Consider the following 15545-nt stretch of genomic DNA (forward strand, 5'->3'; position numbering starts at 1 on the left):
TCAGCACAGCTTTGTGGGCCGAAGGGCCTGTATTGTGCTGTAGGTTTTCTATGCTTTTATTTCTATGTTTCTAAGAGAAATAAGAATGGATATGGGACCGCTAGAAAATGAGGCAGGAGAAATAATAACAGGGGACAAGGGGATGGCTAATGAACTAACTGAGTAATTTGCATCAGTCTTCGCTGTGGAAGACACTAGCAGCATGCCTGATGTTGTAGTGTGTGAAGAAAGAGAAGTGGGTGCAGTTACTATTACAAGAGAGAAGGTGCTCAAAAAGCTAAAAGAGCTAAAGGTACATAAGTCACCCAGACCAGATGAACTGCACCCTAGGGTCCTGAAAAAGGTAGCTTTAGAGATTGTGGTGGCATAAGAAATGATCTTTCAAAAATCGTTGGTCTCATGGTGTCAGAGGACTGGAAAATTACAAATGTCACTCCACTCTTTAAGAAAGGAGGAAGGCAGCAGAAAGGAAATTATAGACCAGTTAGCCTGACCTCAGTGGTTGGGATGATGTTAGATTCAATTGATAAGGATGAGGTGCTGGAGTACTTGGTGACACAGGACAAGATAGTACAAAGTCAGCATGGTTTCCTTCAGGGAAAATCCTGCCTGACGAGCCTGTTGAATTTCTTTGTGGAGATTACAAGTAGGATATATAAAGGGGACGCAGTGAATGTTGTATATTTGGACTTTCAGAAGGCCTTTGACAAGGTGCCACACATGAGGCTGCTTACCAAGTTAAGAGCCCATGGTATAACAGGAAAGTTACTAACATGGTTACACCATTGGCAGATTGGTAGGAGGCAGCGAGTGGGAATAAAGGGATCCTTTTCTGGTTGGCTGCCCGTGACTAGTGGTGTTCCGCAGGGATCGGTGTTGGGACCACTTCCTTTTATGCTGAATATCAATGATTTAGATGATGGAATAGATGGCTTTGTTGCCAAGTTTGCAGATGATGCAAAGATTGGTGGAGGGGCAGGTAGTATTGAGGAAACAGGTAGAACGCAGAAGGACTTAGACAGATGAGGAGAATAGGAAAGAAAGTGGCAAATGAAATACAATGTTGGAAAATGCATGGTCATGTGCTTTGGTAGTAAAAATAAATGTGTGGACTATTTTCTAAACGGGGAGAAAATCCAAAAATCTGAGATGCAAAGGGACTTGGGAGTCCTTGTGCAGAACAACCTAAAGGTTATCTTGCAGGTTGAATCAGTGATGAGGAAGGCAAATACTATATTAGTATTCATTTCAAGAGGTCTAAAATACAAGAGCAGGGATGTGATGCTGAGGCTTTATAAGGCACTGGTGAGGCCTCACTTTGAGTAATGTGAACAGTTTTAGGCCCCTCGTCTTAGAAAAGAAGTGCAGGCATTGGAGAGGGTCCAGAGGAGGCTCACAAGGATGATTCCAGGAATGAAAGGGTTATCATACGCGGGATGTTTGATGGCTCTGGGTCTGTACTCACTGAAATTCAGAAAGATGAGGGGGATCTCATTGAAACCTTTTGAATGTTGAAAGACCTAGACAGAGTAGATGTGGAAAGGATATTTCCCATGGTGGGAGAGTCTAGGACAAGAGGGCACAGCCTCAGGATAGAGGGGCGCCCTTTCAATACAGAGATGCGGAGAAATTTCTTTAGCCAAAGGGTGATGAATCTGTGGAATTTGTTACCACAGGCAGCTGTGGAGGTCAAGTCACTGTGTGTATTTAAGGCAGCGATTGATAGGTTCTTGACTGGACGTGGCATCAAAGGTTATGGGGAGAAGGCCAGGAACTGGGGTTGAGGAGGAGAAAAAAAGAAGGATCAGCCATGATTGAATGGCAGAGCAGACTCAATGGGCTGGATGGCCTAATTATGCTCCTATGTCTATGGTCTTATTTTAAAAGTAATTGTCATCTTGTAACTCTGAACAATGCAATCACCAAAGAACCAGAATAAAATTAATGGTTGGGTTTCCTGATAAAATGTTATCAGATTATACAGAAGAATATTGTGACAGTATAACTTGGGCTGCATTCACTTGACTGAATCTGAACCAATGAAATAAATTAAAGCAGGAGATATCAATCCTCAATGATTGATCTCAGTCAATGATTTATACTAGGTTCCAAATCTGAAGAGCCTGTTTCTCCCCACAGTGACATTATCCAAACATTAGAGTCAATTTTGAGTTCATTGTCATATGTAAAAGTACATGTATGAGCAGATGCAGTGAATGAGGAATACGAGTGAGGGTTCAGCGCCGACTGCCTGCCTTTTGAATCGCTGATGGGATGGATCTTTCTGATGCCGGAGAAGGTGTTTGTGGATCCCATCGCTTGCTGTTGCTGGAACCATTCTTTTTTTTTTTGTGCTGGGGGTGGGTTTGATGTTTTTCTTTTAAAAAACTTCTCTGGTTCCCTTTGTTTCATGGCTATTTGGAGAAGATGAATCTCAGATTTGAATACTGCATCCATACTTCGATAATGAATGAACCTTTGAAAAATATACTTGCAGGCACGTAGCTTAGGATGTTTGAAAAAACAGCAACATGAGAATATAAGAGATCAGGTAATAGAGAAAGACCATTCAGCCCCTCAAGCCCGCTTTGCTACTCAATAAGATTGTGATTAATCTTCTACCCCAAACACTAACAAATTTCACGGCATACAGTGATATTAAATGTGTGATATTTCATATCACATCAGTGATATTAAACCTGGTTCCGATTCTGATTCAAACACTATCTTCTTTTAAATTTCTTTATAGTCCTTGAATCATTTAAAACCCAAGAAACTCATGATTTCTCCATTGAATGCAATGAGTGTTTGAGCCTCCACAATCTATTACAGAGAACACCAGAGAACCACCACGTTTAGAGTGAAAAAATATAATTTCTGGATCACCTACCCTTTATACTGGATGTGATGCCTCGCTCTGCAATCCACAGGCAAAGCAAACATTCTTCCTGCATCTAACCTGTCGAGCCCTGTAAGATTTTTTTCTTGCGTTTATACAAATTTTTTGAAGAATGAGATAACAGGTGGAAAAATAAGAAATATTGGAAAATTACAGTGAATAAAGAATGTTATTTCTTAATTTTTAACCTTGTAATGAATACATTTTATTTTTAATTTCACTATATTGGAATAATTTCTGTTTTGAGCAATTGTTTGCTTGAGTAAGATGCTGGATATGGATCAATTCAAAGCAACCAATTGTCTGTAGATTTTCAATTCAGAATTTCAAGTTTTCCTGCGTTCGCCAGGATTATGAAAGTATTTCCTAATTGGTGGCTCTTCCACCAATCAGTGGTCCGTTGTCTGTTTTTTTTCCCCCCATCTCCCCTATGCGCCTATTGGTAGGTCAGACTGATCGGAGTAGTGATTGGTTAGATTTCTCTTCATTCTCACCAATCGTTGATGTCGCACTACGATTGGTCTATACGGTTCACCGGGCATGAATATGAACGAACGATGCAGGAAATAGACGAGCGGGGCCGCTGATTGGCGGGTGCGGTCGAGAAGGGCCCAGAGAATTGGTGGTTGGGACGTCCATTAAAGCCGAGCCGGCGGCTGGCGGTGGATCGGATTGGGCAAAGGCGAGGCGGCGGCATAAGGTCCTGCCCTTCGCCGAGCGAGGATACAGGCGGGTGTTTGCGCGGTAGCTGCCGGAGGGGAAGGTGAGTGAGAGCGGGTAGGGCGATAGGGGGTTTGGTCTGTGTGACCTGTGGCTGAAGGGTCAAGGCAGGGGAAGAAGCCTGCAAGGCGGACTAAGCATCTTAGGCTGTCCGGGAGGAGTGGATTACCTGAGGCCTGTCGTGGAAGGGTGGGACTTGTGCGGGCCAGAGTCCAGAGGGTGTGAGGCGGCGGGGGTGTTGACCCAGCACCAGGCCTTCCCCTGGAGGGAGCCTTCATACAGCGTGCCTTGACTTCCTCCACCCCCTTCCCACCCATCGAGCTCAAGTCCCCCCCCACCTTTTTTGGTTGTTATTGTTGCAATAAGCACTGGTGACAATGTTGACAAGATTAAAAGAGGGTCCGCTGTAGATAAGCAATGTTGATGTTCCTGGGTGTTGCCTTCAAATGTTTGTGAGTGTTGTATTGCGGTGGGCGGGGGGGGGGGGGTGGAGGAACACTGTATCTGTGCAGCATCGGCTCAGCGAGGCAATGACAGTTGTGGGTGGGATAGCTAACCAAAAGCTTAAATTTACTGATTAAAAGCACAATAAAAAGGTGCTCGAAATAATTGTCTAGGTTTTATGGGGAGAGGAGTTAATGTTTTGGATGAATGATCCTTTAATGGAATTGAGAAGCTGTTAAATTGCTGATATTGGTTTTGGAACAGAGCAAAAGTTTAGCGTGTCTTTAATGTACAGAATATTTTGGAGAGTACTCTAATTTTATTTGAGAATGACTATGTACAAAGACTATGTATGAAGTTCAATTTATTATCAAAGTGAATATATATCACCATATACAATCGTGAGATTCATTTTCTTGTGGGCATACTCCATACATATAGAATAGTTACCATAACACAATCAATGAAAGACTGCACTAATGTGGGTGTTTGTCCAGTGTGCAATAGACAACAGGCTGTGCAAAGAAAGAAATAGCAATAATAAATAAATAAGCAATGAATATGAGATGAAGACTACTTGAAAGAGAGTTCATGGGTTGGAGGAACATTTCAATGATGGGGCAAATGAAGTTATCCCCTCTGGTTCAAGAGCCTGATGGTTGTGGGGTAATAACTGTTCCTGAACCTGGTGGTGTGAGTCCGGTGGCTCCTGTATCTTTTTCCTGATGGTAGCAGCGAGAAGAGAGCAGGTCCTGGATGGTGGGGCCCCTGATGATGGATGCTGCTTTCTTGTGACAGTGCTTCATGTAGATGTGCTCAATGGTGGGGAGGGTTTTACTTATGATAGACTGGGCCGTACTGACTAGTTTTGTTGGATTTTCCAGTCAATATACTCTCCTCCACACTACTTTAGAAGTTTGTCAGAGTTTTAAATATCATGCTGAATCTCCACAATCTCCTAAGGAAGTAGCGGTGCTGCCATGCTTTCTGCATAACTGCACTTGCGTGCTGGGCACAGGACCGGACCTCCGAAATGATCGCACTAAGGAATTTAAAGTTGCTGACCTTCTCCATCGCTGATCCTCTGAGGATTAGCTCACGGACCTTTGGTTTTCTCCTCCTGAAGTCAATAATCAGTTCCTTGGTCTTGCTGGCATTGAGTAAGAGGTTTTTGCTGTGACACCATTCAGTCAGATTTTCAATCTCGCTCATATATGCTGATTTGATACCACCTTTGGTTCGACCAACAGCAGTGGTGTTGTCAGCATTATTGAATAGGGCATTGGAACTCTGCTTAGCCACCCGGTCTTGAGTATAAAGTGAGTAGAGCAGGGAGCTAGGCACACAGCCTGTGCTCATGGAGATTGCAGGGGAGATGTTGCCAATCTGAACTGACTGGGATCTACAAGTGAGGAAATTGAGGATCCAGTTGCACCAGGAGGTATTGAAGTAAAGACTTGAACCGTATTGGTTATCATTGAGGCGCTTGTTTTTACTTTAGTACATAGAACAGTACAGCACAATACAGGCCCTTCAGCCCACAATGTTGTGCTGACCCTCAAACCCTGCCTCCCATATAACCCCCCACCTTAAATTCCTCCATATACCTGTCTAGTAGTCTCTTAATCTTCACTAGTGTATCTGCCTCCACCACTGACTCAGTCAGTGCATTCCACACACCAACCACTCTCTGAGTTTAAAAAAAAATCTTCCTCTCATATCCCCCTTGAACTTCCCACCCGTTACCTTAAAGCCATGTCCGCTTATATTGAGCAGTGGTGTCCTGGGGAAGAGGTGCTGTCTATCTATTCCTCTTAATATCTTGTACACCTCTATCATGTCTCCTGTCATCCTCCTTCTCTCCAAAGAGTAAAGTCCTAGCTCCCTTAATCTCAGATCATAATGCATACTCTCTAAACCAGGCAGGATCTTGGTAAATCTCTTCTGTACCCTTTCCAATGCTTCCACATCCTTCCTATAGTGAGGTGACCAGAACTGGACTTCATAAGAAGTGATAGTATTCAGGCCCTGCCACAACTGTCGCGCATCCTTCGTTGATTGAAGTTTAGTCTGGAATTGCCACTTTGTCCATGAGATTGCTTTTTGGAGATCATATCTGGACCTCTTGTAACTTGCTTAAATGCCTCTGTCCTGACCCTCAATAGATTAAAGATTTCATGGTTCATCCAGGGAAATCTCTGAAAGATTTCCCTGGGTACACTCGTCTACAGCTGTTTTAATAAAGTCTGTGTCAACCACAGTGTATTCATTCAGATCCACAGATGAGTCCTTGAACACAGCCCTGTCCATTGACTAGTGACGTTATTCGTTTTGTTTTTGCCTATACTTTCTGGGAATTTGGTCACCAGAAGGATGCTGTTGCTCCTGTTAATAGGAATTCGCGTGAAGAAGTGGGGTAGTGAGCATATGAATGTGTTTATTGTGTTTTGATAGCTGTTACGATGAGCCAGTGTAGATGTAATGTGTAACGATCTCCTTTGTTGTAAATGTCTGTCGCTCCGGAGCATATTTTAGGCAGAAAGCATATGTATTTTGTGAAATGAATGTTATGTGACTTGTAATTGGTAGCTGTATATCTTGGAGCAGAGACTACTTGAGTAAACTATCAACACATTGGAATCAGATTTATTATCATTGATGTGACGTGAAACTTGTTTGGCAGCAGCAGTTCAGTGCAAAGACAAAAATCTATACATTACAAAACTAAATACTGTAGTGCAAAAAAAGGAATTGTGTTGGTGGACTGTTCAGAAATCTGGAGGAGGTAAAAAGCTGTTTCTGAATCAGTCAGTGTTGGTCATCAGTCTTCCATATTGTCTTGATGGTAGTAACAGCAAAAAGACTTGTCCTCGATGGCGAGGGTCCTCAATGATGGATGCCTCCTTGAGGCACAGTTTCCTGAAGATGTCCTGGAAAGCGGAGAGGGTTATGCCTATGATGGAGCCTGCTGAATCCATGCTAATTCTGTTTTCTGAGCCCTGAGACAGAAACCATTATCTCCTGTGACTGATGAAGAACTTTGCATTTCTGCAATGCAACTTTTTGTTTACTTCCAGCTAACTTTGAATGACATTAATTTGTAATCTGTGAACAACGGTTCATAGCATGGTTCATAATCTCAGTTCATTGAAAGAAATAGATTTGTATAACTTGAGAAGATCGATGTTTTGTAATTCAAATTGAATTTGTTGGATATAGTCTGCAGGTCAGGCAGTATCTTTAAAGAGAATGAAACTTTTAATTTGTTGACCTTTAGCCACAACCAGAGACGTTTAGTGAATGGGCTTAATTTGAGTTGCAAAGAAGTGGATGCATTCAAGGGAGCCATGAGTGTGTGAGTTGAGGTGGTGTAGAGGACAATACATACTGGTAATGCTGTTTTTGGAGAAGAACAGCAACGTTTTTGAGGTCCTGGCTAATATTAAAATCAATACAGGAGATCTTATTGTCATATTGGTGTTTGTGTATAAATTGATGCATTTCCGACTTTATAACAGTAACTGTTTTGTACTTCCAGAGTACTTGATTGGCCCTAAAGGACTTTGAGACATCCTGAAAGTGAAATGAAAGGCAGTGTATAAATATAAGGTTTGTTTTTATTTGATTCCCCTGCATAAACTGGATAAAAATTCTCCTGAGGTACAGCTGATTCTGCTTCTGTCTGCTCCTCTACTTTCTCCACCTTCTGAACTATTCAATCAGAGAATTCAAATTCCTGCATTAAGCAGCTCTCCATTTGAGGATTTTTGTCAATGATATTAACTGTCAGTTTAACTGCTGACTGTATTGCCAGCTGAGGCCTTCCCTTTTACTTGATCAGAGTGTCTCTTGACTTGACCTTTGAAATCTCTGCTCTTTGCTGGATTGGCTGTCAGAGACACCCCTCTGTGATGGTAGATTTTTTTTTAAACAGTGGAGGATAAGTACCAAGCTTGTTCAGTTGATGCTGAATATTAAAATGCCGTGCATTTATGGTAATGATAACAAAACCTGAATTCTGAATACATCAAGAATTTGTATTAGGAACAAAGTTTGATGAGTAAACTTGGATTTGTGCTCTAGAATTATGTTCATTTGTGATGGCAGAAGATGCCAATGTGGAAGAAATGGGTTCTTCCTTACAGTGAGAGTTGTAGAGCAAAATACCCTTTGGCCCATCTAGTCCATGCCCAACTGTCATTTTTTCCTCGTCCTATTGACCCATCCCTGGGCCATAGCATTTCGTACCCCTTCACTCTAGGTATTTATCCAAACTACCTGAACAACAATCAAACCTGCTTCCATCACTTCCACTGGCAGCTCATTTCACACTTGGACCACCTTCTAATTCAAATGTTCCCAACCTGGGGTCCACAGATCCCTCAGTTAATAAGTAGGGCTTCATGGCATAAAAAGGTTGGGAACCCCTTCTCTAAGTGAAGAAGGTTCCCCTGTAGTTCTGCATAAATATTTACCTTTCATCCTTGTATCCGATAGCTCTAGTCTCACTCAACGTCAGGAGAGCATGTTGTTTGGGTTGTTCTACAATTAGTTCTGTGTAGAATGAACCCAGATATGAAGAGTTCAAATAACCATTTGTATTCTAGTCACAGTTTTGTGCAGAGGATTATAAAGTAAAGCTTGTTGCCGGTATTTTGAAAATTGCACTGTTCTATGTGAATGAAATTGTGATTTTTTTTTTTTCATCTGCACATGTGACTTTGATTTTGATTTTTCTGCCATTGGTAATGAGCCAAATGGTCATGATAGGTGGAGAGCCAGGTAGTGTTGAAGCAGGACTTGCAGAAAGACTTGAGCAGTTTAGGAGAATGGGCAAAGAGATGACAGATGCACTACAGTGTAGGGAAGTGTATAGTCATGCACTTTGGTAGAAAGAATGAAGGTTCTTCTTAAAGGAGAGTATATTCGGAAATCAAGTATGAAGTGATTTGGGAGTCTTAGTGCAGAATCCCTTAAAGGTTAACTTGCAGATTAAGTCAGCGGTAAGGAAGACAAATGCAGTGTTAACATTCATTTCGAGAGGATCCGAATATAAAAGCAAGGATGTAATGCTGAGACTTTGTAAGGCATTGGCTAGACAACACTTGAAATATGGACAGCAGTTTTGGGACCCTTTGAAAGGATGTGCTGGCATTTTAGAGAGTCCAGAGGAGGTTCACAAAAATAATCCTAGAAGTGAAATGGTTAGCGTCTGAGGAGTGTTTGATAGCTCTGGGCCAGTACTTACTGGCAGGTTTCAATGGGATTCCCCCTTCACTGGAATGAGGGGTGATCTCATTGGAACCTAGTGAATACTGAAAGACCTAGATACAGTGAACGTGGAGAGAATGCTGCTTATAGTGAGGGAATCCAGGACCAGAAGACACAACCTCAGAGTAGATGGATGTCCCTTTAGAGGAGAGATGAGGAATTTTTTTAGTCAGATGATGGTGAAACTGTGGAATTTTTTTTTACCACAGATGGTTTTGGAAGCCAAGTCATTTGGTATATTTAAAGCAGAGATTGATGGTTTCTTGATTAGAAATGGTTTCAAAGGTTACAGGGAGGAGGCAAGGAAATGGGGTTGAGAGGGATAATAAATCTGCCATGTGGAATGACAGAGCAGACTTGATGGGTTAAATTGCTTAATTCTGCATCTATAGCTTGTCTTATTATGAAATGTTGTTAATTTGTGAATTGTATTAAGTAATTAAAATCTAATAGAACGTTTAACTACCTAGTAGTGGCCTTTAAAATAAGCACTTGGATTCTAAGTTTTACCTGTCTTCTAAATCAAAGAAGCTTAACTTTACTATGTTCTGTTTCTGTGAAGTGCAGAAAAACATTTATAGAAACTTTTTTATTGTTTATAAGTAAAAAAAATTACAGTGCCATAATGTTAATGGTGGCTTTTTGTACATTAAGTGACATCAATTGTTGGGGTATAGGATATAATGCAGTCAATTTTCTCATGCCTTCCAATGAAAATGTTGAAATATGGTCTGTCACAGACTTGTACAAATAGATTGAGGTGATCTAATCAGATAGCGCTTTCACAATTTTGTTTTGAATCTAAGCTAAACTCTCAGCAGTGACGTCAAATGCTTGTCAAACTTTTCCTATCGTCTACACGCGATAGTTCATACTTTTTAATTTTTATAAAGCAGAAAACATTGGGAATATTGAGAATAAGTAATGAAATGAGAACTCAAATTTAAAAAAAAATTGAACACATTCTACAAACCGTTGCATCTGTGAACAGGAAGAAGTTAATATTTCATGTCAGGTATTTATCTTTCCGGCTTAAGTGTTTTGCAGCATTATTCATTTTGAGCTCAAACTTATAGGTTCTTTTTTCTGAGAACCTTGGAGCCACCTCCTGTTCTGTGCTCAAGAGAAATTTGCTGCAGTTTGAAATGCACAGTTTAATCTTGAACATGCTTCCGCCTGAAAGACTAATCGTTTGTGATCTCGCATGTCTGCTCAACTGTTCGTTGCCCGGAGGTCACACTTGATGTGTTTTTACATGACTGTAGACTTTTTGTACAGAAATGCAGCAAGATTGTATCAAACACCAAACCTGCATTTAATTCTCGGGGAATACTTTGAATCCATGAGAGTGCATGGTACCCAGGCTGATCTCACGATTTCCTACATACTTTGTCATTCGGAGCTTTATAAAAAAGGATTTGTTGAGTTCTGTATTTTCACCCAAACAATGCAAACGCTCTATTGTTGATTTGAATGTAAGAATCATCCAAGACCTTTGTATGAGCATCGTTCAAGTTTCTGGGATTTCCATACAAAGTGGCTTGATTTGAGTGCCGGTTTGAGCTGACTGAACACCCTCTGCAGCTCAGTCTTGGCTCTACTGCTAGATCCTGTAATGACATTGTGTGACCTCGGATGAGAATAACAAATTTCGACTCTTTGGGATTTGAGGTCGTGGAAATGACTTGGGAAGTGGTGTTGTGGTCAAAATCAGATCAATCTTGATTTTAATTCAATGGCAGTGCAGCCTGCATCATCTCAACCCATGTATTTTTAAAATAATCAGAATAAGGCTTAATATCACCAGCCTGCATCGTGAAATTTGTTGACTTTGCGGCTGCAGTACAATGCATTACACAATAGAGAAAAAACTGAATTGCAGTATTTAAATAGACGTTAGATAAGCAGTGCAAAAATAGAAATTTAAAAAAAAAACTAGCGAAGGTGTTCATGGCTTCAATGTCCATTTGGAAATCGGATGACAGAGGGGAAAAAATTGTACCTGAATAGTTGAGCGTGTGCCTTCAGGCTTCTGTACCTCCTTGCTGATGATAGCAATGAGAACAAGGCATGGTCTGAGAGATGCGGTCCTGAATGATGGAATCTCCTAGAAGATGTCTTGGATCCTATGGAGGCTAGTGCCCGTGATGGAGCTGGTTAAGTTACAGCTCTGCAGCTTATTTGCATTCTGTGCGGTAGCTCCCCACATACCAGACGGTGCTGCAGCCAGCTAGAATGCTCTTCACGGTACATCCGAAGAAATTTTTGAGAAATTATGTATTAAAAGTTAAATATTTAGTTCTGTGAATTTTGTCTTTTTGGTGTATAGGATATATTAAATTTACTTGTTTGTTTACTGCAACATGTTTCATTCATTTAGTCATAACATTGTTCTTGATAAAAATTAGGTTTACTCTGATTATTTAGAGTCTTCAATGAAGTGCTTTTTGATAAGGAAGCTTGGGGGAGAACTAAATTATTTAGTATTGGTGGGGATAAACACTCTCACTGGATTGTCAGTATTTAGTATTGGTGGGGATGAACTCTCACTGGATTGTCATTGCTCCTGGTGGTGTTGAGCTGGTTTTGCTCTCTAGTTTTAAGACTTTAATCTTGATTGGATTCATAGAATGCTACAGCACAGATAAAGGCCCTAGTCTGTACCGAATTATTAATCTGCCTAGTCCCGTCGACCTGCATCCAGCCCATAGCTCTCCATACTTCTCATTCCATGTATATTCCCAAATTTCTCTTAAATGTTGAAATCAAATCCGAATCCACCACTTCCACTGGCAGCTTGGTCCAAAACTGTCACTTACTCTCTGAGTGAAGTTTCCACCCATGCACAACAGCGCCTCTTTCACCTCAGACAGTTGAGGAAGTTTGGTGTGGGCCCCCAAATCCTAAGGACTTTCTACAGGGGCACAATTGAGAGCATCCTGACTGGCTATGTCACTGCCTGGTATGGGAACTGTACTCCTTTAATCGCAGGACTCTACGTAAAGTGGTGCGGACAGCCCAGGGCACCTGTAGTTGTGAACTTTCCATGATTTCAGGTGTGTAAAAAGGGCCTGTAGGTTCACTGGGGACCCCAGTCACCCCAACCACAATCTATTCTAGCTGCTACCATCCAGGAAACGATACCACAGCATAAAAGTCAGGACCAACAGGCTCCGGGGCAGCTTTGTCCACCAGGCCATCAGACTGATTAACTCATGCTAATTTGAGTGTATTTCTGTTATGTTGCCTGTTCTATTCATTATAGATTATTATAAATTAGTATGATCGCACATTTAGACAGAGATAATGTAAAGATTTTTACTCATGTACGTGAAGGAAGTAAGAAGTAGTCAATTCAAATCACCTTTCAGCCTTAACCAACGACCTCTAGTTCTAGTCTCACCCAACCTCCATGGCAAAAGCCTGTTTACATTTACTTTGTCTCTCTATACCCCTCATAATTTTGTATACTTTTATCAAATCTCTCCTCAGTTTTCTACACTAAGGAATAAAGTCCTGACCTATTCAACTTTTTCCTATAACTCAGGTTCTCAAGTCCTGGCAACATCCTTGTAAATTTTCTCTGCACTCTTTCAGTCTTACTGATAGGTAGTTGACCAGAATGCACACAATACTCCAAATCAGGCATTATCAATTTCATATGCAGCTTCAGCATAGCTTCCTAACTCCTGTACTCAATACTTTGATCTGTGAAAGACAATGTAGTAAGAGCTCTCTTTTCCACCGTATATTTGTGATGCCACTTTCAGGGAATTATGAAAATGTATTGCTGGATCTGGCTGTTCTACCACACTCTTTAGCGCCCTACTGCTCACCGTGGAAGTTCTACCCTTGTTTGTCCTCCCTAAATGTAATACCTCACAGTTGTCTGCATTAAATACCACCTGCCATTTTTAGCACATTTTTCCAGCTGGTCCAGAACCTGCTGTAAACTTTGATAACCTTCCTGTCTGTCGGTCTTGGTGTCATCTGCAAATTTGCTAATCCAGAAACACGGATTCTGTATGTTTAGGATGTTTAGCATTTGTATGTTTACCAATTATGTAAACGATGATCCTGAAATCATTGTACTGTGTGGATTAAATCAGAATATTTAAAAGAAAACAGTTATTGCTGATCCATTGGTGCTAAAACATAACATTTCAATGGAAATAATCTGTGGATTGTGTCCACTGGGGTAGTTGAAGGCCCATTGTGTCTCTGTTTCTGAATCGGAGTTTGCTAGAGACTGAAGGGTTAGAGGGCTGTGTATGTGAGTGGGAGGGAAGAACACATTTGTTGTGTGTGTTCTGTGTTGTTGCCCAACTATCTTCCCACTGGACTTGTGGGTTGCTCCCAGCTTATCCTTGGGTGTGTTGATTGTTAATGCAAATGACACATTTCACTGCATGCTTCGATGTACTAGTGATAAATCATCTCGAGTCTTGTTTGTGGACATTGCACTACTTTACAGAGGACAAACTTGAAAGATTTATCCCATATTTCTGTCATCATTGTACGTATTTTGAAGCTGTACATAGTCCAACAATTGGTTTGCATCCCACTGGGAAAGTTTCAATTTGCAAAGCTTGAGAGGTGAACGGGCTGGGCAAAATGCTGTTATTGGTGCAAACTTCATTTTAGTAAAAGTTGTCGTAATTTTTGCGAGAACAACAATAGGTTGTAGTGTCATTGCCTCTTTGGTGTACACACATCAGTGTGATTGACTCAGAACTGCAAAGCAAGCCGGTTGTACCAAAACCGAGAGGGAGGAATGTGCATTGAGTTCCGGGCTTGCCAAAGGTTCCATTTCACAATAAAATGTATCCTCCTGAAGAAATGTTTTAATGTAAATTGATAATTTTGCTTTAGTTAACGGAAGATCTTTCATCTCTTTGTACACCTATAATTGATAAATGATCTGGAACCTTTCAGTTTTAAATTGCCTCTTTGCTCTTTACGATTACTTCAGTTCTGAAAGCATTAGACACTTGCACTTTTATTTTGCTGCATCTGATGTTTATTTTTGTCCATTTAACGTAAATGCCCTTTTAAAGTTTGCATCATGTGCCTTGTTTGCTGCTTGCATTTGGAAAAATATGGCGAGCCTCAGTACTTTTAGACTTGAACATATTAGACCATAAGACATAGAAACAGTATTAGACAATTTGGTCCATCATTCCATCATGGCTAATTTATTTATCTCAGCACCATTCTCCTGTCATCACCCCATAACCTTTGACGCCCCTACTATCAACCTCTGCTTTAAGTTTACCCAGTGACTCGGCTCCAGAGCTGTCTGTGGCAATGACGTACACAGATTCACCACCCTCCGGTTAAAGAAATTCCTCCTCACCCCTGTTCTAAAGGGATGCCCTCTACTCTGAGGCCAGTTTTCAAGTGTCAGTAGAACAAAATGTATTGCTCAATATAAATCTCAATTTATGCCATCAGTATGCACTGAGCTATATGTCTCATGGTGGGTGGTAAGTGCTGGTTGGTATCAACATTTTAATAATGTAAGTGAAAGCTTGGTTTGACAGTGTATACTTTATTGTCGCCAAACAATTGGTACTAGAACGTACAATCATCACAGCGATATTTGATTCTGCACTTCCCACTCCCTGGATTACAAATATTAAAAATAGTAAAAATTAGTAAATATTAAAATTTTAAATTATCATAAATAGAAAATAGAAAAATGGAAAGTAAGGTAGTGCAAAAAAACCGAGAGGCAGGTCTGGATATTTGGAGGGTACGGCCCAGATCTGGGCCAGGATCAGTTCAGCAGTCTTATCACAGTTGGAAGGAAGCTGTTCCCAAATCTGGCCGTGCGAGTCTTCAAGCTCCTGAGCCGCCTTCTGGAGGGAAGAGGGACGAAAAGTGTGTTGGCTGGGTGGGTCGTGTCCTTGATTACCCTGGCAGCACTGCTCCGACAGCGTGCGGTGTAAAGTGAGTCCACGGACGGAAGATTGGTTTGTGTGATGTGCTGTGCCGTGTTCACGATCTTCTGCAGCTTCTTTTGGTCTTGGACAGGACAACTTCCATACCAGGTTGTGATGCACCCTAGAAGAATGCTTTCTATGGTGCATCTGTAAAAATTAGTGAGGGTTTTAGGGGACAGGCCAAATTTCTTTAGTTTTCTCAGGAAGTAAGGGTCCTGGTGGGCCTTCTTGGCAGTGAACTCTGCCTGGTTGGACCAAGTCAGGTC

General features: G+C 41.2%; 1 protein-coding gene across 2 annotated transcripts in view; it reads left to right on the forward strand.

The window, feature by feature from the left end:
* The first annotated feature begins 3557 nt into the window (after positions 1 to 3557).
* Positions 3558 to 15545, forward strand: part of csk (C-terminal Src kinase) — a 138205-nt gene continuing 126217 nt past the window's right edge. Inside the window, exons 1-2 of one of the 2 annotated variants that reach the window (XM_072282746.1) lie at positions 3559 to 3662; positions 7602 to 7672. The gene's annotated coding sequence lies outside the window, so the exon portion shown is untranslated. Of the gene's footprint in view, positions 3663 to 7601; positions 7673 to 15545 lie in introns of both variants that reach the window. The other variant, XM_072282747.1, reaches the window with a different exon arrangement.

Source organism: Mobula birostris, chromosome 18 (genome assembly GCF_030028105.1).
Source record: "Mobula birostris isolate sMobBir1 chromosome 18, sMobBir1.hap1, whole genome shotgun sequence".
Classification (NCBI taxonomy): Eukaryota; Metazoa; Chordata; class Chondrichthyes; order Myliobatiformes; family Myliobatidae; genus Mobula; species Mobula birostris.